At 51.0% G+C, this 24,887-nt stretch overlaps 1 protein-coding gene across 2 annotated transcripts in view; it reads left to right on the top strand.

Moving 5' to 3' along the window:
- Positions 1–1,233: 1,233 nt before the first annotated feature.
- ANXA11 (annexin A11) overlaps positions 1,234–24,887 on the top strand; it is a 49,151-nt gene continuing 25,497 nt past the window's right edge. The window contains exon 1 of one of the 2 annotated variants that reach the window (XM_025850363.2): positions 1,234–1,447. The gene's annotated coding sequence lies outside the window, so the exon portion shown is untranslated. Of the gene's footprint in view, positions 1,448–13,880; positions 13,904–24,887 lie in introns of those variants that run through there. The other variant, XM_025850362.2, reaches the window with a different exon arrangement.

Genomic DNA, 24,887 nt, shown 5'->3' with positions numbered 1-24,887 from the left:
GGCAGCGACTTCCACCCGGCACCCAAAACCCTACCCAGAGTCTCCCCTTGGACCTACAGCGCCCCAGTCCCTCTCTCTCTGTGCGCTCTTAAAATGGAAATAGGACCAGCAGTGCTGTTCGCAATAGCCCCAAACCGACAGCAACCTAAATGTCCTTCCCTAAGGACCTAGGTGACACGCACGTTTGCGCACCCCTTGGGTCCTTGGGAAGAACCAAGTAGAACAAGGTGCGCTTGCATGGAAAGACCCTCCAAGATGTAGTGAGTAAAAAAGCATGCCGCAGAAAAATACTGCAACACCGCTTTAAACAGTACATCTAGGTGAGTATGTATACACAGAGTGTTGCAGAGAGAAAGATCTGGAAGGGCACACCTAAAAGTGAGCTGGAAGAGTAAAGTGTGAATCTCAGTTTCTAAAAACTGCTTTTAAACTACCATATATTCATTTATTACCCGTGCGAGCTTTTTTTTTTCAAAAATAAACTCTTTTAGAATAGTTTTATATTTACAGAAAAAATGAGAAGTTAACACTTGGTTTCTTCTATTATTAGCATTTGCTATCAGCATGGTGCTTTTGCTACAGTGAAGGAGCCAATAGTGATGCTTTATTATTAACTGACGTCCATAGTTTATTTAGGTTTCCTTAGTTTTCCTCTAATGTCCTTTTACCAGGATCCCCTTCAGGATGCCACGCTACATTATTTTCATATCTCCTTAGGCTTTTCTTGGCTATATTCTTGGGAGGAAGACCACATGGGCACATCGTATCACTAATGATTTATCTCTCTTGATGTTGACCTTGATCACCTGGCTAAGGTAGTTTGTCGGGTCTCTCCACTATAAAGCTACTCTCCCCACCCCCACCTCCATACTGTTGCGTGACCTTCTTATTGTGGAAAGTGCTCTTTACCTGAAGGAGAGTCGCTAACAATGGTACACAGGGCTGGAGGGGGCTTGGGGAATACCCACCCGGAGAACGCGGCTCAGGGCGCGACTGACAGAGGAGGCGGGCGTAGCGGGGGGCTCCTCGCCGACCTCCCGGCACCGGCGGAATCCCCTCCCGGTCCAACAGAGCCAGAAGGCCTGCGATTTTTGTGCCCCGCCCCAGGAAGCGGCTCTCGGCTGGTTAGCCCTCCGGGCAATCCCCTGGGGGCGGGACCGCGCTCCGGCCCCACCCCTCGCCCCGCCCCGCCCCCAGCGCGAGCGGCTCCGCCCCGGGCGCGCTGGGCCGCCGCAGAGTTTTCCGCCCCGCGGGCTCCTCCTCCCGCCCGGCCCTGACGGTTGCGGCGCCCGAGGAGTGCCCCGAGTGCCCAGAGAGCTGGAGTGGGACAGAGCTCCAGGCCGACCGAGGCGCCGCGGCCGGGACGCCCGCGGAGACAGCCGCCGCTGCCCGCGGCCCCGTTCGCCCCTCGCGGCCCCCACCCCTGTGGTCAGTGGCCAGTGGCCCGGTAAGTGAGGGCTCCCCGGCCCGCCGGAGGCACGGGGCGGGGCGGCGGCAAGGGACCGGGTGGCGACAGAGCGCTGCGGCCCGGCCGGTGAGCCCCGGACCGCCCGGCGCCCGCTCCCGCCCCGGCCCTGCGGCTTCCAGGTTGCACGGCGGCACGGCGTTTGGGGGGGGGGGGCGATGGTGGTGTCGGGCTGTCGGGCTGGTCCTCGACGGGCTGCGTCGGCCCGGCTGCCTTGGCTCGATCGGCCGCGGGGAGCTGCCCTCCCTGTGGGGTCGGCGGTGCACAGGCCGGCCCCCTGTGGCCAGGGCCTCGTGACTGTGCTGCGCGGCTGGGGTCAGGGGTTCAGCCGCTCCTGGGTGGGCGTGGGACGACCGGGTGAACTTGCGACCAGGTGAACTTGCGACCAGAAGGCGACTGGCTGGTGTGGGGATGGCCGGTGGCCCGGGCCCCTCTGACCCAGCCGAGTTCTCGAGAGTGTAGGTGCCCTTCCGGCTTGTGCTAAGGAGAGCTCGCAGAGGAGGCTGGCTTCACGAACTTTCCTCCTGAACCCGGAGGACGCAAATCCTGGGAGCTGCTGCTGTTGGAGATTATTTGTAAGGCCCTTTGAGAGAATGCGGAACCATCCCGGGCGTTGTGTTCACCTGTGTGTTTACCCTCTCTGCCTTTCCCCTTGAGTTACAGTTTGAGGGAGGGATTCTTGAACTTTACTCTCTTCCTGGGCTCTACCTAGCCCGATAAAAGCTTAAAAAGGCAGAAACCCAGTTTATTGCAAAGTTCCCCTTCCGAGGAGAGAAGTTAAGCTAGCCAGTTCTAGCCCAAGCAAGTTAACAGTTGGTCCCCAGGGACATTTCTCTCCGCTTCCCCCCATCAGTGACCTTGCTTTGCTTTGGGTATCCAAGGTAGCCAGCCACTCTGCTCTCTCTCCCGATCCCCCCCCCCCCCCCCCCCCCCCCCCCACCACCACGCTTTACTTCTGGCTGCCCTGATGGGGGATGAGCCTCTTCCCTGCTCCCACAACAGGAACAAAAGCTTGCAGGGGAGGGCAAGGCTGGGTCCAGGAGCTGGACATGCAGGGTGTGTTCTTTTGCTCACTCCTAAATGACTCTCATTATGTTCCTTCATTCCTTCCTTGCTTCAGTCCATTGTTGGGGATTCCAGGAGGATTAACAGGGCTCCTTCCCTCAAGGCACACTCCTGTGCTTCTAGGTGGTCCCTGACAAGACAGACCAGGTGAGGTGCCAGGGAAGTCTGTTGCCCTGGCATTGGGTGCTCAATACCTCAGGGTCCTGCGTCCCTCCATAGTCTTGTCTCTTACTAGTCTCTGTGCCTTGTTTTCCTTATCTTTAAAGTGGGGGTAATAATACCTACGTGACAGGGGCATTGTGAGGATTAAATGAGTTAACACTTTACAACCATACAGCCCAGGCACTGAGCTGAAATGGTCACTGTTAGGCCATACCGGTGTGCTTTAGGTGGATGTCATCCACATGGGGTAAAGCTTACGGCAGGGCCTGGGACAGAAGTGTCAACAATAATAATACAGTAATAATAGCTGTCGTTTCTTTCATGCAGCTGGAGGTCCAAATTGAACTGCTCTCCTGCTAGCTCCTCTGTTGTAGTTCATGTTGTTCTGCCCTCCTGGAATGCCCTCCTCCCCCATCTCTGCCCATGATTCCCCACCCTCCCCGGAGCCATCCAGGGGCCTGCTGCTAGCAGGAAGGGACAAGACATACTCTGAGCCCACGCAGTCCTCCTGCACTCCTTTGGCATCCCTTCTCCCTCCCTGCCTTGCTTAGTATTTGTATGGCCACGTGTCTTATCTCTGCCCTGTCCTTTGTCTTTGGACGGCAGGGGCTGTTTCTTACTCCTCTCCTGTTCTCACAGCACCCGGGACAGGCCTTGCCTAATATATGTGCTCAGCAGAATTTCACTGCGCAGAAGAGGCAGACCCAGAAAGTAAGGTTTTCCTTGATCTTAGACCTTGAAGGCTGGGTTTGGGTAGGCAACAAAAGAGAGCCTGAGATGGAAATAGTCCAGATTGAGAGGTGGCAGTAGGGGCTGCCTGAGAGGCGCCTTTGATTCCTTTATGGAGCCAGGGCAAGGGTAACAGATAGGGCCCACCCTGGATTGCTGTACCTAGAAGGCCAAGATCGATTAGTGATGCCTTGCTCATGTGATTCCGGGGAGGATGGGTAGTTTGGAGTGACAGGAGTAAGAATCCAGCCAGAATAGGTTAGTGTGGGTTCTTGGGAATGCACTGCAGTACAGAGAGACAAAAAGCCGGTGTAGGCAGGAGGTGAATGTAGAAAGGAAATCTGCACCGAGTGCTGGGGATCTGTGCAGAGAACCCAGGGCCTTTCTAGAACTCTCTCCCTCCTTCCTCTTGGATTCACCTCCTTCTTTCCTCCCGCCTTAAGCCTGAGGCAGCTTCTGGCACTTGATCCCATGGGGGGGGGGCGGCACTCGGGGAAGAGTCTGTGTGCTGATGTGCTTCACAGTCACAGCCAAGCAGGCAGACTCAGGTCTTTCTGGACTTTTCCCTACAACACCTACTGATGTCATTGTCCCCTGGTGCATCAGGAATTTGAGTGATCCTAGATAGGAAAGCTCTTAGGGGAAATGAAGAAACTGAGGTTTCTTTGTTGGGAATTTGCATTTTTAAAAGGAGTTGTTGAAATTTCAGTGGAGCTTTCTAATAATGGCTGAAACCACGCCAAAGTGGGCCTGCTGACCCTGGCCCCAGCACCACGTGAAATAAGGGTCTGATGTCACCCGGTGGTTTGAATTTGGGAGGATCCTAACAGTACGTAGGGCCCTAACAGTAACTCGAACACGCTGATGGGAGAAAGTAACCAGTGAGGGCAACTGAGGACGCAGGAATCAAGAGTTCTCACACGTTTTGGGTCACTGGGACAAGTTGTGGAGCCACACAGGGTCCCAGTGTTCTGGATGGTAAAATGCCTACCTCATATGGTTGTTTGCAGAATCTGGTGAGATGTTTGCAGAGGGGGTTTAAGATCAGTCAGGGTATAGCCATGACAATGTTGATCTCTTGGGTGCATTACTGCAAGAACCCTTGAGATGGGCAGGAGTGTGCAGATGGCTGACGCCTGGCTCTGTGATCCCTTACTGTCTGGTCTTCCAGGGGCTTGTGCTCCTGAAAGTCCCACTGCCTCAGCAGAAAAGAAGGGAAGAATTGCTCCTGAAATTGCAAGGGAAGTCTGGTGTCCCCAGCCTTTGTCACCTGGAGCCTGGGAGGAGGCCGACTGGGAGAACCATGAGCTGAGAGGAATCGGAATGAAGGTGGAGAGGAGAAACCCAGAGGGGCTTAGCTGGGCCGGGGGAGCATGTAGCAGATTAAGCCTGGAAGTGGCATCTCTGGGGGGAAAAGGGTGTTAATGTCGGGGGCGGGGGCTGGTGATAGCAGATGTGAGTTGGCCGTGTCCACCTAAAAGGTCACGGCTATTTTTAGGAAGTGGGTGACAAGGCATGTTTCTGTTGAACCAACATTAATGAGTACCCACTGTTTGCCAGGCCCTATGCTACCTGCACAAAAGCACAGTCCACCCCACCCACCCTAGGTTGTCTGCCTGGATTCCCCAGAGACATGGGATACTGGATGAGAACCAGGTCTGGAGGGTGGGCGAGATCATGATTGTGAATTCTCTTTTGGACATGGAGCATTTGAGGTGCCATTGGGGTACCGAGTAGGCACGTGTGTCTGGGCTAGAGAGACATTTTTATCTACATTGTATCTGCTATAAAGGGCATGATGAGATTGAAGAACTCACCTTGAACAGCTGAGTAAAGGAACGTGAGCCCAGGAAGGAGCTAGAAAAAGAGCAGTCCATGAGGGGGAAGGAAGAACCAGACAGTGTGAGGTCACAGGATCCAGGGCGAGTCCACTTCGGTAGGAGGGAGTGGCCGGTGGTGGCTGTTGTTGCTGTGGGAAGTGACAAGGGGGACACTCAGCACGTGAGCTATGGCTGTTCTGCTGGGGTGTTGGTGTAGAAGCCAGATCAGAATGAATGGGCGGAGGAGTTGCAGGAGTGCAGATCTGGCCATGATCTGAGTGTAGACAAGCTTTGAAGGGAAGGAGAGGGACTGGGTGGTGCTGGGGGAGGCCCACACTGAGGGGGTATTTGTTTCTGTTTCTCAGCTCATCTTTCTCCCATTCCACCCGGAGGAGTTAGCAGTGTGGGTGACCGGCAGCCCAGGGGTCCCCCCTCCATCCCTCTGTGTCGTATGGACACAGGCACCTGTAAAGGTTTGCTGCTGCTTCTTTTTTTTTTAAGATTTTATTTATTTGAGAGAGCGAGAGAGAAAGCACAAGCAGGGGGAAGAGGAAAGGGAGAAGCAGACTCCCCACTGAGCGGGGACCCCCGATGCGGGGCTTGATCCCAGGACCCTGGGACCATGACCTGAGCCGAAGGCAGACGCTGAACCGACTGAGTCACCCAGGGGTCCTTGTAAAGGTTTGCTTCTTTCACAGAATGGATTCATGCTGCACACCTTACTCCGCAGCTTGTGGTTTTGATTAGTTTATTACGGTCAGTAACTCTGGGTGAGTGGTGCTCAGGGTCAGTAGCCACTGTAGAATGTTCTATAGTGCAGAGGGACCACAGTTTATACAACCTTTCCCTTATTGATGGGTGTTGAGACCATTGACTATTTTTATAATTTGAAATAGTATTGGAATAAACAACCTATAGGACCCTAATTGGGATGTCATCGAATGTATTGATAAGGAAGAGTTGACATTTTTATTTTTATTTTTAAAGATTTTATTTATTTATTTGACAGAGAGAGAGATAACGAGAGAGGGAACACAAGCAGGGGGAGTGGGAGAGGGAGAAGCAGGCTTCCCGCTGAGCAGGGAGCCCGATGTGGGACTCGATCCCAGGACCCTGGGATCATGACCTGAGCCGAAGGCAGACGCTTAACGACTGAGCCACCCAGGCACCCCGAAGAGTTGACATTTTTATATTAACTTTTCCAAATCAGGGACAGATTACAGGCCTTGTAATACATCTTTAGTAGATATTATGAATGGGATTCCAACTGGATTTGCTAACCAGATAATTTTTTTTGTATCCTTTCCACTCTTTTTCTGTTTCTTGGTCATTAATTTCAACCTTTAACATTATTCATTCCTTCTTACTTTTGGCTTACTTTGTTGCTCTACTTTTAATATCTAAATTGGTTCGTTTATATTTTTAGTCTTTTATTTTGATTTAAAAAGCATGTAAAGTGGGGCGCCTGGGTGGCTCAGTCGTTAAGCGTCTGCCTTCGGCTCAGGTCATGATCCCAGGGTCCTGGGATAGAGCCCCGCATCAGGCTCCCTGCTCAGCGGGAAGCCTGCTTCTCCCTCCCCCACTCCCCCTGCTTGTGTTCCCTCTCTCGCTGTGTATCTCTCTGTCAAATAAATAAATAAAATCTTTTTAAAAAATAAAAATAAAAAGCATGTAAAGCTCAACATTTTTCGTGTGTAGACAAGCTCTAGCTGGTGGGCCTTCGAAAGGCTCACCATTCTGTTTCTTTATGGTCACCATGTAAATCAGGGATTTTTTTTTAAGTTCGTTTATTTAAGTGGTCTCTACACCCAACACAGGGCACAAACTCATGACCCTGAGATCAAGAGTCACACATTCTTCCAGCTGAGCCAGCCAGCCGCCCTGCCATGTAGATCAGTCTTGATCCAAGGATGTTTTAGAAGACAGCATCCTGAATTTCTAAGTGGTTTTGTGGGGAGTATGATCACATTTTAATGTGGACTGCTGGTTTTATTGGGTTATGATTAGTGAATGTGATCAGCAAAATTTCTTCTCGCTGGGCTGTATTAAGATTTTCTTTGTGGCAACTATATGACCCATACCAGAAGGTTTCACGGACAAGAAAGGCTATGTATTCTCTGTGGGACAGAGACTGTAGATATATCTGTTAACTTGAGCTTGCCTGCCTTTCCTTGCATTATTGGTCTGTCAAATTCTGAGAGATGTTCCAAAAATTCTCACTATAATCTCTATTTAAGCCAGGCTGTACTTATATTTGTTCTAGATGTAGTAATCTGACATCTATGTTTGGTGTATGCAGGTTTATCAAGCTTATCTTTGCGGATTGTACTTCGTGTCATTTGTTGCTTATTTAATGCTTTTGGCCTTTGGCTTTACGTGCCACGTTATCTGTGTTTCAGGAGACTATATTGCCAAGGGTCTGGGAAAATCCTTTCTTCTTGACAGACCTAAAATGAACAAACAAGTGCATTTTGTAAGACAGTAAGTGAAAGGCTCAGAAACATAGAGGCAGGCTCATTAGCCAGGGGGTTTACACCAGGGCCTATTTCAATTCAGGCTTATGGAGAGCAGGTGGTGCTCGGGTCTCCCCCACCTGCTTCTCAGCTCCCTGATTGTCATGAAATAATCTGGTCCCAATGGTCTCCACGATAGTCAACTTCTTAGGAGGGATGGGTATAATAATAATTTCCTGCAAGCTCCGGGGACAGGCCCAGGTACTGCTTCTCTCCCTTTGTGGTTCTTGCTCCTTCCTTTGCATCTGAAGACAGGGACAGCTCTGCCTGGCAATTATACTGTTCCTTCCTCATTTGCAACAGCACAGGGCCTTTCTCCATTCTACAAAGGATGTGACAAAATAGTACACAAAAATGTCCCAAGGCCAAATGTGGAGCTATGAAGACTTGGGCCCTGGCCTGGGTGGCTCAGTCAGTTGAGCATCCAACTCTTGATATTGGCTCGGGTGATGATCTCAGGGTCGTGGGATCGAGCCCTGTCTCGGGCTCCAGGGTCAGTGGGGAGTCTACAAGAACTTCTCTTCCTCTGCCTCCCCCATCTAAAAAAATAAAAAATAAAGACTTGGGCTCCCAAGTCTTAGGCTCTTTTCTGTGCTTGTGTTTTAAGTCACATCATTGGGTTTGAGGGAAAATCCTAGTGAGTAGTGTCAGAGTCCTGTGTTTTCAGGTAAAGGCAAGTGGCTGAAAATGGACTGGAAAAAAACCTCAGCCTGCTGAGGCAGGATTATTGAAAAGTCCCCAACATATTTTTAATATAAATATTTCCACTTCTCATTTTCCTTTGTGTTTACTTAGCATGTCTTTGCCGGCCCTTAATTTTTAATCTTTCTTTCTCAATGTTGGAGCACCGGGTAGCAGTCTGTTGAGCATCCGGCTCTTGGTTTCGGCTCAGTTCATGATCTCAGGGTTGTGGGATCGAGCCCCATGTCGGGCTCCACACTGAGTGTGAGCATGGAACTTGCTTGAGATTCTCTCTCTTCCTCTCCCCCTCCCCTGCTTGTGCGTTCTCTCTCTCAAATAAATAAATCTTTAAAAAAAAAAAAGACAATGTTTCTTTTGTGCTCAGCACATGACTGGGGTTGGAGGATGGCAAAAGGCAGTGATAACAACAACAAACCAAATTTGGTGGTTTCTGTCTTTGATAGAGAATTCAGACTGTTCACATACCAGATATTCTTGATTTTATTCCTTGCATCTTGTTTTCTGTTTATTATTTATTATACTTAGGTGTTATTTCTGCTGACTTGGGTAGGTTTCTCATCATCCCTCTTCCCTACCTCTCCTACATTACAATTCAGGTTTGGTCGTAGATTAAGAGAGGAGCCCCCCTCTCTCTTCAGAAATTGGAGGCGAGGGTCAATGTCTGCTCCATGAGGTCGTCCTGGCACCAGGCTCCTTGTGTAAAATTGCCCCCAGCATTCTCTAGGGCTGAGGTTTTCAAATGTGAACATATGTAAGAATAACCGGGAAGGTTTGTTAAAACACAGATTTCTGGGCCCCACCCTTAATAACGGCTCTGATTTAGGAAGTCTGGGGTGAGGCCTGGGAATCTTCATTTTTGACAGCCACCCCCGCTGTTGCGTCCATGTGGGGACCATCCCGGATAGCACTGCTCCAGGGGCTTCCCTTCACCCACGTGACCCGGGGCAGCTGACTTGCAGGGCCAGGCCCTGCCTGGTTGCCAGGGAGGCTTGGAAACTAGTCCTTATTTGAGGCTACCGTGTGCCAGGCAACGGTTTGTGTTCTGCGCCGGAAGTAAGAGAGGGCAGATGGTTGCAGGGGACAACCAGAAGTTCCTGGGACACCACCCACTGCTGTCCTTAATTTGAAACTCCTGCTGTGCTTAATTTGAAACTTCAGCCTTGCCATCGGCCAAGCCGGTATTCCTTAGGTCAGGAAGTGGGAATGGCCCGTCGCGACGGTGGCAAAGCCAGCAGGCAGCGCGGGGCACGGCCGCCGCCAACCCCATGGGCTGGCGCACTAACGGCCAGTAGCTGCTGCCACCGCTTTGCTGACGCTCTGAGGACCCTCACTCCTTCTAGGCTGCCCCCACCCCCGCCGCCCCAGAGTCGGGTCCCTTTCTCGTTTTGTCTTTCCCAGGGTACCTTTACATCTCCCCAGGCCAGAGGCGGGGAGGGAGGGGAGCACCCAGAAGGGAGCTGAGTGGAGGGAGCTGGCGTGGGCCGTGACTGCGTCAGCCCGGAAGTCCAGGGACATGCTTCCGGTCTGTGTCCTGCCTCCAGCCAATCCTGAGACGGCAGGCAGATCCCCTCCGCCCTCGGGGCCGCGGCTCCCCACCATAGAAAAAAGGCCGGTTGGAGCAAATGATTTCATGAAGGCCACTTCCAGGTCCAGTATTCTAGGGTTCCTGTGTAAGCCAATGCCAGGGCACCGGGAACCGACTTTTTATTTCTAGGACGTGTCTTTCAGAACTGGCTCGCTCAAGTTCAGCCCTGTGGTAAGGCTTCAACACTACTTCATTGCTACTCGCCCAGCCTCCCTTGTCCGGAGCATCTCCAGGCTGCTCGGCCCCAGGTGCCAGCCCTCCCAGGACAGTCTGAGGTGCGGCCTGGCTAATGATTGACATAGGTTCTAGCGAGTCGTACTTCATGCATGGCCTGTGGGTGGGGAGTTCAATGTTTAACAGCACCTTGTGCAGGCTTTTTGTTCAGTGTGCCTGGGAAAATATGGTCAGGGTTGTGGAGTGCTGCCTGGGGCTCTCTGGCTTGTTTCCGTGGCTTCATGGCACTGTGCCCGCACGCGACAGGTGAGGCAGATCCCCATGAGGGCAGGGCCCTGGGGCTCTGCCGTCTCTGCAGCGGATGAGGCCACTTACGCCCTTCCTAGCAGAGTTAGGGATGTTCATACACCCTTAAAGCACTTGTGGTCCTGCCTTCGTGTGGGAGGGAGAGAAGAGACTGTCCTTGCTGTGTCGTCCTCTCTGCCCCCGGAATTCCTGGAGCCTATGCCCCAGAAGCTCTGACCAAAGAGGCCATCAGAACAGGTGCCACCCAGGATGCGGAAGAGATGAATCAGGGTCCACTGGTATCCTGTCACCGTGCCCGGCCCTGTGCTAGCCAGTGGCAGGAGGGGGAGAGGCCTGTCCTACAGCCTGGGTTCTGCCTCTTGCACTGAGAGGCCTAGGAGATCATAATTCTGGCTCTGACACCAGTTGGGTGTGTGACCCTGGCTTGTCAGTATCATCTCTGAGTCCTGGTTCCCTTGAGGTGATCGTATCTATCTTGTAGGAGCATTGTGAAGATGAATGAGGTGATATATAATGAGGTAATACATGTCTCGATCATAGGTCCTGGGAAAAGGGGAGTATTGTTTGTATACTAGAGGATAGAGAAAACATTTTAGGCTAAGTGCTGATAAGTTCCAGGAAGAGCAATCTTTAGGGGTGGAGAGATCAGGGTGGGCTTCCTGAAGGAGGTGGGGCTCTATCTTGGCCAAAGGAAGGCCAAAATTGACATAGGCTTAAGGAAGGCATAAAGGAGCCAAGGAAGACAGACCGGATAGAGGGAACTGACTGAGCAGAAGTCCTGAAGATAGAAAGTGCCAGGATAACACCCTGACTGAGCCACAAGCATGTAGTTCCTGTGATTCTTTCCATCACATACACGTCCAGGGACCTGCCATTTTCTTGCCGTGGCACAGTGTAACTCTTGGCCCAGGGCCCTTTGGCAGAGCTTAGATCCCCCCTGCACAGGATTACTGCACAGGGGTAAGCCCATGCCTGAGATCTGAAAGAGAATCTTCTCCGCTGTGATCTGTAGGCTCAGGGTATCTTTCCACTTCCAGCAGCAAAAGGTTGGCCGGGGACTTTGTCACCCTTAGAAGAGAAGCTGCTGGTAAGTGTTATTTGAAGGAAAGGTTTCCTGGAGACTCTAGGTGAGGCTGGGGGGCCTCAGCCAGGTGGTACTGGAATAGATACTCTCTCGTGTCTTACAGGTTTGAAGGGACTGAGCTTCTCCCAAGCCATTTGAACAGGCCCTCCCTGCTGCCTTCCATCCTGGTCCTACCCGTCACCCCTCTTACCCCAATTCACTGTGAGAGAGGGCCTGTGACAGGTTGTGGGCTTTCGGATGGATCGTTGCCTCTTAACTGGCAGTGCCCTGGGTGATGTCATCTGTCCCTTTGACTACACATGCAGGTGCCTGCAGGGATAGCCCAGCTTGGGACGGTGGGCAGCTGAAGTAGGCACGCCTAGCTGAAGGGGTAGTCGCTGCCCCCCTAGCTGTGTGTTACCCCAAGGAAGTATTGGACCTGTGTTGCCAGATCTCCTATTTTTCCATTAAAAAAAAAAAAATTTAAGTCAGGTCCCGCGCTTTTTTACCCCCCCCCCCCCCCCCCCCCCGGAAATAAATGTGAACTTCAAAACCCTCATGGAGCCCCAGGTTCTGGGCAGCACAAGTCCACAACCACGGACCCCTCGCAGGCTCCCCCATTTAATAAGTGAGGGACAAAGATGCTCAGAAGAGCCTTAGGTTGGTCAAAACCCATCAGAGAGAAGCCAGTTCTCTAGACTCTTCTCCCACCTTCCTCTCCCAAAGAATGCATTTCCTGATCTCTGCCATAATCTCCATTCTTCCTAGGAATGGCTCTTAAACCCCTTGTGGGTAACTTCCTGCAACTGCTCTATTGTATTTATGTCCCCAGGCAGAGGGAAAGCCTGCTGCAGGCCAGGACTTTGTTTTTTCCTCTTCTTTCCCCAGGTAGCCTAGCCCAGCCCTGGGTGCCTGTCTGAGCCCTGAAGTGGAATTACTATGAAGATAATGGAATGTAAGCTTCAGCTTCAGGAGACCCCCCCCCCCACCTCACTTGCCAGGGAGGGGTCCTAGCAGTGAATTTGCAGAGTCCTAGCAATGTTGTATATTCATTTTCTTGAAGAAGACCCCCAAAAATCGTATGAGCTCCAGGCCCCGCAAAACCGGGACGGACCCCTGTAGATGTGGTGACTGGCTGGCATCCTGTCTTTTGGACAGTGAGCTCTTATTCTGGGGACAGGAAGTGGGGGGTCCTGAGCCAGCCCTCTTAGGATCTTGCTGTGTCACCTGGGCATGTCACTTCCTCCTCTCTGGTTGTCAGTTTCCCCGTTTGTGAAATGAGAGCCGAGGTGGCGTGGGTAGGAATGAACTGAGTCATTGCTAGGGCAGAGTGAGCTCCCGTGCCCCAGCTGCGTGGTCCTGGCCGACTGGGGTGTGATTGCCCCGCCTGTGTAGACTACACTGCCAACCTTTGCCCTCCCCAGAGCATTTGCATTGCTGGCTGGGTGTGTCTGGCCTGGCCACACACAATCTCTCACAGCCCCGAGCCTCACCATGGTGATTCGTGTTGACGGATAATACAAGGGAGCAAAGCTTTATTGAGCTTTTATTCCCAGACCTGCAGGAGAGGCAAGCACCTGGTCCTTCCTTTCTCGGTTGGAATAGTTGATTTTGTGGTCTTGGTGGTTTATTGCTTCCCTTGTCAAAGAAAGCCTCCTGGGTTACGTAGACTTACGCTCCGCTCTTTTACACAAGGAGAACAGAGGCCTTTTCAGAGAGAACACCATAGAAAGATCTGGAAGGAAGGAGATCACTGTCGTTGTTAGTTTTCTGTTGTTGCCATAACAAATTACCACAGACTTAGTGGCTTAGAATCACACAACTTATTTTGGTGGTAAAATATACATAATATAAAATTTACCATTTTCAGCGTTTTTTAAAAAAGCGTGTAGTTCCAAGGCACCAAGGACATTCACACTGTTGTGCAGCCATCAGCAGCACCCATCTGTAGAACTTTTCCATCTTCCTCAACTCAAGCTTTGTCCATGAAACAGAAGCTCCCCAGACCCCCCTCTTCTCCACCCCCGGCCACCACAGTCCTCTCCATCTGCATTGGGCTGCTCCAAGCACCTCCCAGGAGTGGAATCACACAGTGTTTGTCTGTCCGTGATGGACTGATTTCTCCGCACAATGTCCTGTCGTAGCACCTGTTGCAATCTCCTTCCTTTTTAAGGCCGGATAGTAATCTCTTCTGTGTTCTACACCGCGTTTTGTTTATCTATCCCTTTGGATGGACATTTGGGTGCTTTCCACCTTTGGCCCTTATAAATACTGCTGCTGCAAGCTGTGGTGTCCATAGGTTCGGGGCCCTGCTATCGGGTAAGTGCACCTGCCGTACTGTTTGCCACAGCGGCTGAGCTGTTCACCACACATTTCTGTCTGACACTTTTGTCTCACGTGTCTCCTGGTGTTTGTGGGTGGGGTGGTATCCTTTCTGGAGGCTCTGGAGGAGAATGCACCCTCGTCTTTTGCAGCTTCTAAAGGCCATCTGCATTCCTTGGCTCGTGGCCGCTTCCTCCACGGTTGGAATCCCTCTTATGCTTCAGATCTCTCCTCCTCATTTTTTCTTTTCATCCTTAACCAACCAGGAAGGGATCTCTGCTCGGGAAAGGACTCATGTAATTAGGTTGGGCCCACCTGGATGGTCTAGGAGACCCTCCCCATCTCAAGATTGGCAATCTTCACCACACCTGCAAAGTCCCTTTGGCATGTCAGTCACATGTTCCTAGACTCGGGGGGATCAGGGTGTAGACTGTCTGGGATAGTTTTTCTTTAAGTTTTTTTTTTTATTTATTTGAGAGGGAGAGGGAGAGAGAACCCCAAGCAGCCTCCATGCTGAGCATGGAGACCAACACTAGGCTTGACCCCATGATCCCTGGGATCACGACCTGAGCCAAAACTGAGTCCGACGCTCAACTGACTCCGCCCCCTAGGCACACCTGGGATATTTTTGAAGGACCTCCTCAAGGAACCTGATGGTGCCCTGATCTCAGGCCTTGAAAAGCCCTCCCCTCCCCCCCTTCTCCTTACCAGCATTGTCCTGAGACACCCCATAATCGTATAGTTGGTTAGGCATACTTCTGTGTGGGCTGGACACCTGATCCCAGACACTGAACAATTTGGGTGTATGTCCAGGATCTTGAGTGACCCTTTCCAGACATCAGAGCCTGTCCTCTTTGGCCACTTGGGAGAGACCAGCACTGTGTGAGTTGGCCACAGACTTAAGAGAGCTGTCCCATACTTGACAAAGATTTTTTCTTTTTTTTTTCTTTTTTTTCTTTTTTTTTTACTTCATTCAGTCCTCATATAACTCCAAGGCAGGTGGGCTAGTCATATCTCTGCAGACAGCATAGAAGTTTAGAGAGGTACAGTTACCCCTGGAAGGTCACATAGCAAGTGGTAGAGCCAGGACCCAGACCAAGCTAATGCTTCTGAGGGAATCAGTTAAAGCTAACGGAGCACCTACTACTGTATATGCTGATACACTCCATGGTGGGTAGCTTTATATGTGTGTGTCAGTGTATCCAGTCCTCACAGCCACTTAGTAAGATAGATAGATGTGCCTTCCCCAATTTTACAGGTAGCAAAGAAGGCTCAAAGAGGTCAGGCAACATGTCCAAGGCCACATAGCCAGCAGGTGGTAGAGCTGGACTTGGAATCATCGTCCTTGGACTTGAAACCCTGTGTGTCACCCTAGTTCCTCTGCAGCAGTGTTAGAAGATGCTATCAGAGCTGTGTGGGCTGTGGGTAAAATGCATACAGCAGAGCCGAGAAGTTTCCTGTGACTGTCCTGTGATATTTGTGGCTCTTGGGGGGGGGGGAGCGTGGGTTGTTGTGATGAAGGGGAATAGGTTTAGAGTGTGGGAGAGAGAGTCATTGACGGTAGAAGGCCCTGCAGAGTATCTGGGGTTGGATGTTGGTGATGCTTAGACTGCATGACCGGAGATGAGCCACTTGGCTACCCCTTTCCCCACCCAGAGGAGGGAGGGGTCCAGGGAAGGAGCTCCCCCAGTTCCCTCTGGGCGAAGCCACTGAAAGTTGTGTTGTACAGACAGTGACCGCTGCAGGGCGTGGAGGTGCTGCACCCCCGGGGGCCCAGGTGATCCTGGAGAAAGGGCGCTTGGGCTGGACTTGGTGGGAAAGGGAGGGACTTGAGAGCTAAGGGGGCAGCCAACAGGGCTCAGGCACCCCCGGCACTGGTTAACATCTGCCGGCCCCTCCTGCTTCGCTTCTCAGGCGGTCTTGGGAGAAGCCCCTTCTGCCAAGGTGTCACTGGGAGCAGTCTTCCCCAGGTGGAAGTGATGAAACACAGACACAGACCTGTCTCTCCTTGGCCTGCACTGCACTTGGAAACATAACCCACAATTTCCCTTTTTGGGGTGGGGGCTGTTTCCTTAGGGCCTGACCACAACTTGGACTTGTCACTGCCACTGTGTCTGTCACAAGAACCTTGGCATCTGCAAGGACCGAGGCCTGAGGCCTCGTCACGTTCTGGGCTTGGGTGTGAGCCGATGTTGACACCATGTGTGGGTTCACCTTCATTTTCCATTGCTCAGAAATCCCAAGTTGGGATTGTCCTTTGACTAAGTTCCGGCCCTTCCGGAAGCCAGTTTGGTGTGGTGTCGGGGGAACCCTCCCATGAACAGGAAGGAGCCAGGTTTGTGGGAGAGCTGTGCTGTGGAGGGGTGGGAGGGAGACCCACGAGCACAGACTGGTGTGTGAAAGTGGTCACTCCCGCCTCGCTCCTCCCCGTAGAAGTGCCGACAGCAGGTGCCTGGGTGCCCGCTGGCTGGAGCTTTGTGCAGGGACGAGGGGGCTGCTTCTCTGGATCCCTCCTCGCGGGCAGTTTCTTCTCCAAGAGGCCTTTTCAGAGGTGATTCTCCCCGCGCACCGACCTCCCGCTGCCCCATCCGCTTCTTGCCTCGGCTTCCCTGGCCCCTACCATTCCTGGGGCTTGGACCGGGCCCCCGGGCACCCAGGCATGCAGAAGGGAAAGAAAGAAAACTTTGCCAGTTCCCTGTAGGTGGACTCCCCCTTGGACTACCCCTTGGGAAGATGGGAGCATCCACCACAGCCGCTCCCAGGACCTACTGCTCCAGGGCTGGGTGTGGTGTGGGAGAATGAGCTGGTGGGGGGCTGGGTTCCCCTCATCACACCCTCTGCCCCCACCTCTGGTGTTACTCCCCGACTCCACATCCTCTCCCCGCACTGCCCTCGTGTTTCTCATCCCGAGTATTAGCAAATGGCCCTCTAGTCCTGTTTGCTATTCTATCCTGGAGAAACAGATATCATGAAAGGTTAAGTAATATTAGGAGAACATATTTGATATTTAATTATTACTATCTGCATTTTACACTTGTGGAAAACTGAGGCCCAGAAAGGTTAGGTAACCTGCCCAAGGTCACACACCTAGTAGAGAGCAGGACTGGGATTTGAACCTGTGCGGTCTGGCTGCAGAGTTAATGTTCTTCCCACCACCCTATGATGGTGGGAAGAACTTTGATGCCGTTGATGAAGTACCTGGGGTCACAGTGAGGCCTGATGTCCTGATTCCTAATCCCAGGCTATTCCATCGTCGGTGTTTTTCAGTTTCTGAGGTACTGGATTCTGGGGCCAGTGAGCTCCATGAGGAAGTAGAGTATAGCATAGGGGTGAAAGTCCTGGGCTTTGGAGCCTGGCTGCCTGGGTGTGAATCTTGGCTCATTTACTACCTGTAACCTTGGATGAGTTCCATAATCTCTCCCTACCTCAGTTTCCTTATCTCTAATAGGGGATCATAATCTTAGTGTTTGTTTTGTAGAGTTGTTGTAAGGTTGAATTCCATGTAAAGCACTTAACAAAGTGCCTAGCACCTAGTAAAGTTTTCATATTCATAAATGTTAACTATTGTTATGATTGCCTAATAAGCTGGAGAAATTTGGGGATAAAGTTAAGCAGGCTCCTTTGTTACAGGACTTCTCAGAGCCTTTACCATGCTATTATGAATTGGCCCTTTGGGGAGGGGATGTAGTAGGCAGCACTTTCCAAAGTTTTTGGACAACTAATCTCTCTATCCTTTTAAATTGCATCCCTCTAAATTCTCAGCTTGCAAGATGTTAAGCTGGTGTCTGAGAACACAGTTCAGGAAGCACTGAGCTGTACATCAAGCTGCTTGTTTCTGCTTGCCAAGGTTGAGTTGGGGATGGGGGTCCAGGTTATTGCTGAGCCAGCTCTGAGTGACTGTATGTGGCAGAACTCTGGCTATGCCTGGCTTCCCTCCTACCCTGTAGGTGTGGGGACAGGGAAGAGGTGTGAGCCTAGGCACCTGAGGATCTCTGGAACCTCCTGGCCATGAGGAATGGCCTTGGCAAACCCTAGTTCGAAGCATATTTACTGCACTTCCTTCTGCCCTGGGAGGAGGGGTCTTATGGTAGGTCACCTGTGGTGGGACTGGCTGGGACCACCAGACAATCCAGCCCAGCTCAGGTGGTTTTGCAGCGTGGCTCTGTTAGGAGAAAGCAGGCGGCAGGCAGAGTTCTACCATGACGTTCTCCCTAGTGTGTGTGGGGCTTGAGTAAACAGTGTCCCCGGTGTATTTTAGCTGCAAAACTAAGGGGGTTGGAAATTAGACAACCTTTAAGGTCCTTTCCAATAGGAACATTTTGGGAGCCTATAAACCTGGGATTGGGGTAAAAACCTAAAGAGGTGTCCCCTTTAGGAGTCCTAAAATACAAAAGGAAGGACACGGCCTGAGAGGGGAAAGCCCCCTCCAACCCCCACCCCCTTCATGCCCATGGGATAGCAAGGTCTGGGGAGATACGGACCCGGCTCCAGGTCATTGGTTGGGATCCTTTTCCATAGGAGATTCTTAGAAGTGGATTACCCTTTTTTTTTTTTTTTTTGAGAGAGAGAGAGGGGCAGATGGAGAGAGAATCTTAAGCAGGCTCCGTGCCCAGCATGGAGCCGAACACGGGGCTCCATCTCATGACCCCGAGGTCATGACCTGAGTTGAAATCAGGAGTTGGAGGTTTAACCAACTCAGCCTTCCAGGTGCCCGAAGGAAGTGGATTACTTTAAGTAGATGTTTCTGTCTTGCTTTGGGCCTCATTCGCAACCTGTCTGGGTCATTGCCTCCTTTTATCCAGCCCAGTGACCTGGGGAGGAATGCCCACCACTCCCAAGGCAGTATATGAAGGCCAGGAGCTGCTCAGACTGGCTGAGGGCGGGCTAACTCTTCATCTCCCCGAACAGTGCCAGGAGCAATGCCAGGTAGGAATGTGTACCATTAATTACCCCTGAGTCTGCCCAAGCCTAGCCTGGTACTGGAGTGAGGAGAGTTTGCAGATAAGCAAATAAATCTCTTGCTTTAAAACAGTTGTATACACATGTGAACTAACATAAACCATAGATACACGCACATGCATTTATGTGTGTGTTTGGGGGGGTCTTGAATTACACATTAGAAACTGCTCAGTGGCGACCTTTGGGCAGAGGGTTAGACCTTTGGTTTTCACTTTGTGCCTTTCTGGTTGTATTTGAATTTCCCTACAGTGTGTTCTAATCTTTTTATTTTATTCTTTATTCTATTTTTTTAATTTTTAGTTTTAAATGTAATTTATTTTTTTAGAGCAGTTTCAGGGTCACAGCAAAATGGTGTGGAAAGTACATTACTATGAACACCATCAATATCCATCATCACCACCCCTACCAGAGGGGTACATTTGTGGCAATTGAAGAATCTACATGGACACATCCGGAGTTCATAGTTGACCTTAGGGTTCACTTCTGGTGTTGTATGTTCCATGGTTTTGACTACTGTACCCACCATTTTAATAGCATACAGAATAGTTTCACTGGCCTAAAAAATACCCTCTGTGTTTTGCCTATTCATCCCTCCCTCCTCTGTAATTCCTGGAAACCACTGATGGTTTTACCAGTGACTAGTTTTACCTTTTCCAGACTGTTGAGAGTTGGGATCATGCAGTATGTAGCCTTTTCTCATTTTCACCTCAGATCCCTGTGTGTCTTTTCATGGATTGATAATGCACTTCTTTCTAACACTGAATATTTCTTCATCTGGGCATTTATCCATTCACCTACTTAAGGACTTCTTGGTTGCTTTCAAATTTTGACCTTTATGAATAAAGGTGCTATAAACATCTGTGTGTAGGTTTTTGCGTGGACAAGTTTCCAGCTTACTGGGGTTAATACCGAGGACTGCTGGATCATATGGTAAGAATGTGTTTAGATTTTTTTTTTTTTAAAGATTTTATTTATTTATTTATTTGACAGCGAGAGAGACAGCGAGAGAGGGAACACAAGCAGGGGGAGTGGGAGAGGGAGAAGCAGGCTTCCCTCCAAGCAGGGAGCCCGATGCGGGGCTCGATCCCAGAACCCTGAGATCATGACCTGAGCTGAAGGCAGATGCTTAACGACTGAGCCACCCAGGTGCCCCAGAATGTGTTTAGTTCTGTAAGAAACCGCCAGACTGTCTTCCAGAGGGTCTGTACCATTTTGCATTCCCACCAGCAGTGAGTGAGAGTTTTGGTTGCACTGCATCCTCACCAGCATTTGGTATTATCACTGGTTGGGACTTGATCTCATTGTTTTATTTGCAACTCCCTAATGATGTCTGATGGGGAGCATCTTTCTTGTGCTCAGAAGCCATCTGTGTGTCTTCTTCAGTGAAGTGTGCAGGTCTTTTGCCCATTTTTTAAATCAGATTTTTTTCTTACTGTTGAGTTTTTAAGAGTTCTTTTCTATATTTTGGATAACAGTTCTTGATCAGATGGGTCTTTTGTAAACTTTTTCTCCCAGTTGGTGGCTTGTCTTCTCTTATTTTTTTTTTTAATTTTATTTATTTATTTGACAGAGAGAGACACAGCAAGAGAGGGAACACAAGCAGGGGGAGTGGGAGAGGGAGAAGCAGGCTTCCGGCCGAGCAGGGAGCCCGATGTGGGGCTCGATCCCAGGACCCTGGGATCATGACCTGAGCCGAAGGCAGACGCTCAACGACTGAGCCACCCAGGCGCCCCTCTTATTTTTATTTTTAAAATGTATCACCAGAGGGCGCCTGGGTGGCTCAGTTGGTTAAGCGACTGCCTTCGGCTCAGGTCATGATCCTGGAGTCCCGGGATCGAGTCCCGCATCGGGCTCCCTGCTCAGCAGGGAGTCTGCTTCTCCCTCTGACCCTCTTCCCTCTCATGCTCTCTATCTCTCATTCTCTCTCTCTCAAATAAATAAATAAAATCTTTAAAAAAAAATAAATAAAATGTATCACCAGAGAATCATCTGAGGTGCATGACTTAAACTCTATATTTAAATTCTTGTATCAAACAGATTGAGGTCTTAATATTAAAGAATGCATACACAAGGGGATCTTGGGTGGCTCAGTCGTTAAGCGTCTGCCTTCGGCTCAGGTCATGATCCCAGGGTCCTGGGATCAAGCCCCACATCGGGCTCCCTGCTCAGCGGGGAGACTGCTTCTCCCACTCCCCCTGCTTGGGTTCCTGCTCTCGCTATCTCTCTCTCTGTCAAATAAATAAATAGATAGATAGATAGAATGAATACACAAATGAATACTCCACAGCCCCGAGGCTGGGGAAGGCCAGTGGAGGGATCATCCCACAATAGCCCCCACTCTAGTCCTGGGCCTGCTTGGTTTGCTGCTGGGCATGGAGGGGCGGGAGGTCTCGGGTGATGCTTCCAGGCCTCAGCCTCCACTCAGCTTCAGCCTGCTGCACGCTCTGGGTCCCGCACCAGCCTTCTGGGGAGGATACTTCTGTATCCTTGTGCCAGGCATAGCACTGCCACCACCCACCCATCCTTTCCCTTTCATGTGCTGGAAGTCAGGCTGGACTCCAGGAGGTGTGCGGAGCCCAGCCTTCCTGAACCCCCCGTCTCCATCTCCCCTGGTTGAGATGGGGAAACGACAGGGCTCTCCGTTATGGCAGGGGGATGAGTGAGTGGGAGGAGTAAGGTTCTTCTTGTTCTGGATGATTCTGCCTCTTCTGTCAACACGGCATTTCTAGATTCCTGTGTTTGAGGACTCTGGCTACTGCCCACTTGTGGAGCCCTTGAAATTTAACAGTTATACTTGCAGATGTATACACAGCTTGAAGAAACAGGCCCTTGAGAAGTCCCCTGTATAGCTGCCATATACTTTCAACATTCACCTGGTACTCTGAGGCTTGGTTCTGATGGGGTCCCGGGATGCCCAGGTCTTGGTGCTTGTCCTCAGAGCTGACTACTGGGAATAAAGGCTGGATAATATAAGCAAGAAAGTGTCCCAGTACCTACAAGGAAGGAGTGTTTCCTGGAGTGTGGAGCACAGAATCAGTTATATCAGAATCACTGGGGGTGGGGAAGGGGTGCTTGTTTAAATTTCAGAATCCTTGGCCTAGCCCAGGTTGAAGGGCCCAGAATGACTGGGGCCGGGGCATAGGCATTTTCAGCAAGCTGTCCAGGTGATTCTGACGCGTGATGAAGCAGTGCCACCCAAAGTGTGGTCCATAGTCAAGTAGCATCAGCGCCACCGGGAAGTGTGTGGGAAATGCAGATTTGGGGGCCTGTCCCAAACCTACCGATTCCGAGACTGTGGGGAAGATAACCAGCAATCTGAGGTTTACCAAGTCCCATAGGTGATTGTTTCGCGGACTGAAGTTTGAGAAGCCAGAGGGCCACAGCTGGATGAAATCGAGTGCCTAGCAGCAGGGGGATGGCCCTAGTGGGGAAGCAGGGGTGGTGTTTGTGCCACACAGTCCCCAGAGTGGCAGGACTGGAGGCTGGAAGTGCCCCAGAGGCTGGTTTCTAAAAATTGGAATAATCCCTAAAGAGGCCAGCTGTCTACCGTGTGGAATACGCTCTCTCCAGTGAGTCCCCATGTCAGTGTCCGGACCAGAGCCACCTCAGAATGGGCGATATGCCCCGGCCTGCCAGAACTGCTGACGGACAGGAGGAGAGCCTTGGTCAGTGCAGAAGGTGTCATGATACCTGTGGACACCAAAGAGAGTGCAGATCTGCTGGATTATAACTCACTGTGTTCTCCTCTGTGGTGGAGAGCGAGTGCCAGGCAGGCAGTGGGGAGGGGAGAGCAAGGTGCGGAGCCCCTAGAAGCCTACTTGAGCTCACCTCCGAGCAGGGATGGTGCCAGGAACAACTTCACCCGGTACAGCAGGCCCTGTTGGTGGCCGAAGGTAGCTGAAGACTGGACGATGAGCAGATTTCTTAACGTTGAGAAAGGGGAAAGCAGGTAGACATTGTGAGTCGGAGAGCCGAATCCCCGCAGCCTCCGAGTTGGGTAGGCACTGGGGGTAGGGATGGTGCACCCCAAGGGCACCCCAGGTCATCCAGCTTCCGTGGCTGTCCTCCTAGGCATTACTAGGCGGGTAAACCGGGGGTCTCTAGGCATGGGCCGTGTGTTCGAATCCTCATCTGACGCGGGCCCTCTGTACACTGTCGTGGAGTTGATGGGGAAACGTGTGGCGTCTTCGGGGTAGAGTTAGGGGCCCGAGTGCCGGCTGCATGGCTGCACCTGCCGCTGTTGGGCTTGGGTGTGGTTGGCCGTGACAGTTCAGGACTGTTGTCCTTGGCCCTTTTCCTACCAGTTACTTGGAAGAAAGCAGATGTCACGCGTACCAAACAAAGCTGGGCGCTAAGATGTTTGACGTTGGAATGTCCAGACACCTCAGCGGGCTGAGCAGCAGGCAGAATGCGAGGGAGGAGTTGGACAGGATCCGCACCAGGGCTGCGTGCCCAGGACGCTCCGTGTCCCAACCCAGGGAGCCGGGGAGGGGGGACATGTGGTCCGGCCCTGCCCTCTGCTCTGCCGGGACCACAGCTGAGGCCTTGGGTTCTGAAAAGAGCTCCGAGACAGAGAAGGGAGTGGTACTGCACAGAGGAGGTGGTAGGGAGATGAGGCTGCTCTCAGGGGAGGGCCAGACCGGGGGTGTTCTCGGGGGAAGGGGAAGACCCAGGGGCTCACTGCCAAGGGACAGCTTTTGACTTCTGCTGGGAAGTCTGCAAAGCCCTCCTGGGAATGCGTGCTATCACCCTGGGAGCAGCCTGAGGCTGCCCCGCGGTCCTGCCCCGTGCGGGGAAATGCAAGTGGACCCTCTGGGTCTGAGTCCCGTGGTGCATAAATAAATGCAGTAGTGCTAACCCCAGGTTCCGAGCCGGGCTGCCTGCGGCTGAATAGAGCCTGTGTGAGGTGTTCAAAATCTTGGAAGAACAGCCCTGGCCTCAAGTGAGCTCAGAAATTGCCACCTGAATGGACCTTTTTTAAAGTTGTTTTTTTAATAGGCAGTACATGCATGTGGCCAAAAAATGCAAATATAAACAGTAAGCTTCATGTCTATAACCAGTTTTTCCTTCCAAAGACAACCAGTGTCACCAAGTTTCTTGTTTATCATTCCAGGGATGGTGTGTGTGTATGTGTGTGTGTGTGCACGCGTATACACCACCAAGTTCGTCTGTTTACAGCTTTTTTTAAAAGATGTTAGCTTAGTAAATACACAGTTTATACCTTGATCAAGAATGATGATCATTTCGTATGCCCATATATAGAACTGGCTAATTGTAACAATAGCTATAGAGTGTTCATTGTACGGATCTGTTCTGATTCACTTCACCAGCCTGCTGCGGATGGCTAGTTAGAGGTTTGTTATCACAGAATGCCCCAGTACAATCCATGTCCCTGTCCCTTCACACAGGCATAAGTGTGCCTCTGCCCAGGAAATAAATTTCCAGAAGGTGAGTTTCTGGTTCAGAGCAGGTCGTTTTACATGTTGACATCTCTGTATTTGTAATTGGCGACTCTAGCATCTTAGTGTGGGTAAAACCTTCCGTTCCTTTTCTATAACTGCCTGTTTATATCATTTGAGTTTCTCTACTGGTCACTGGGTTGGTTTTTTTTTTTTTTAAGTGCAAAACATTTTCCTTAAATTTGTTATTTCCCTTGTCTTTCTGTTGTTTTCTTTATTTGTTTCTTATTGTGCAGAACTTTAATTTTATGTCTTATATTTTTTTTGAATTTTTTTAAATTTTTTATTGTTATGTTAATCACCATATATTGCATCATTAATTTTTGATGTACTGTTCCATGACTCATTGTTTGTTCATAACACCCAGTGCTCCATGCAGAATGTGCCTCTTTAATACCCATCACCAGGCTAACCCATCCCCCTACCCTCCTCCCCTCTAGAACCCTCAGTTTGTTTTTCAGAGTCCATCATCTCTCATGGTTCATCTCCCCCTCTGACTTACTCCCCTTCATTCTTCCTCTCCTGTTATCTTCTTCTTTTTCTTTTTTCTTAAAATATGTTGC

The sequence above is a fragment of the Callorhinus ursinus genome, unplaced genomic scaffold (assembly GCF_003265705.2).
Source record: "Callorhinus ursinus isolate GAN/ISIS: 27379988/994484 unplaced genomic scaffold, GSC_fseal_2.0 scaffold31, whole genome shotgun sequence".
NCBI lineage: Eukaryota > Metazoa > Chordata > Mammalia > Carnivora > Otariidae > Callorhinus > Callorhinus ursinus.
This window is presented reverse-complemented; position numbering and strand designations above follow the sequence as displayed.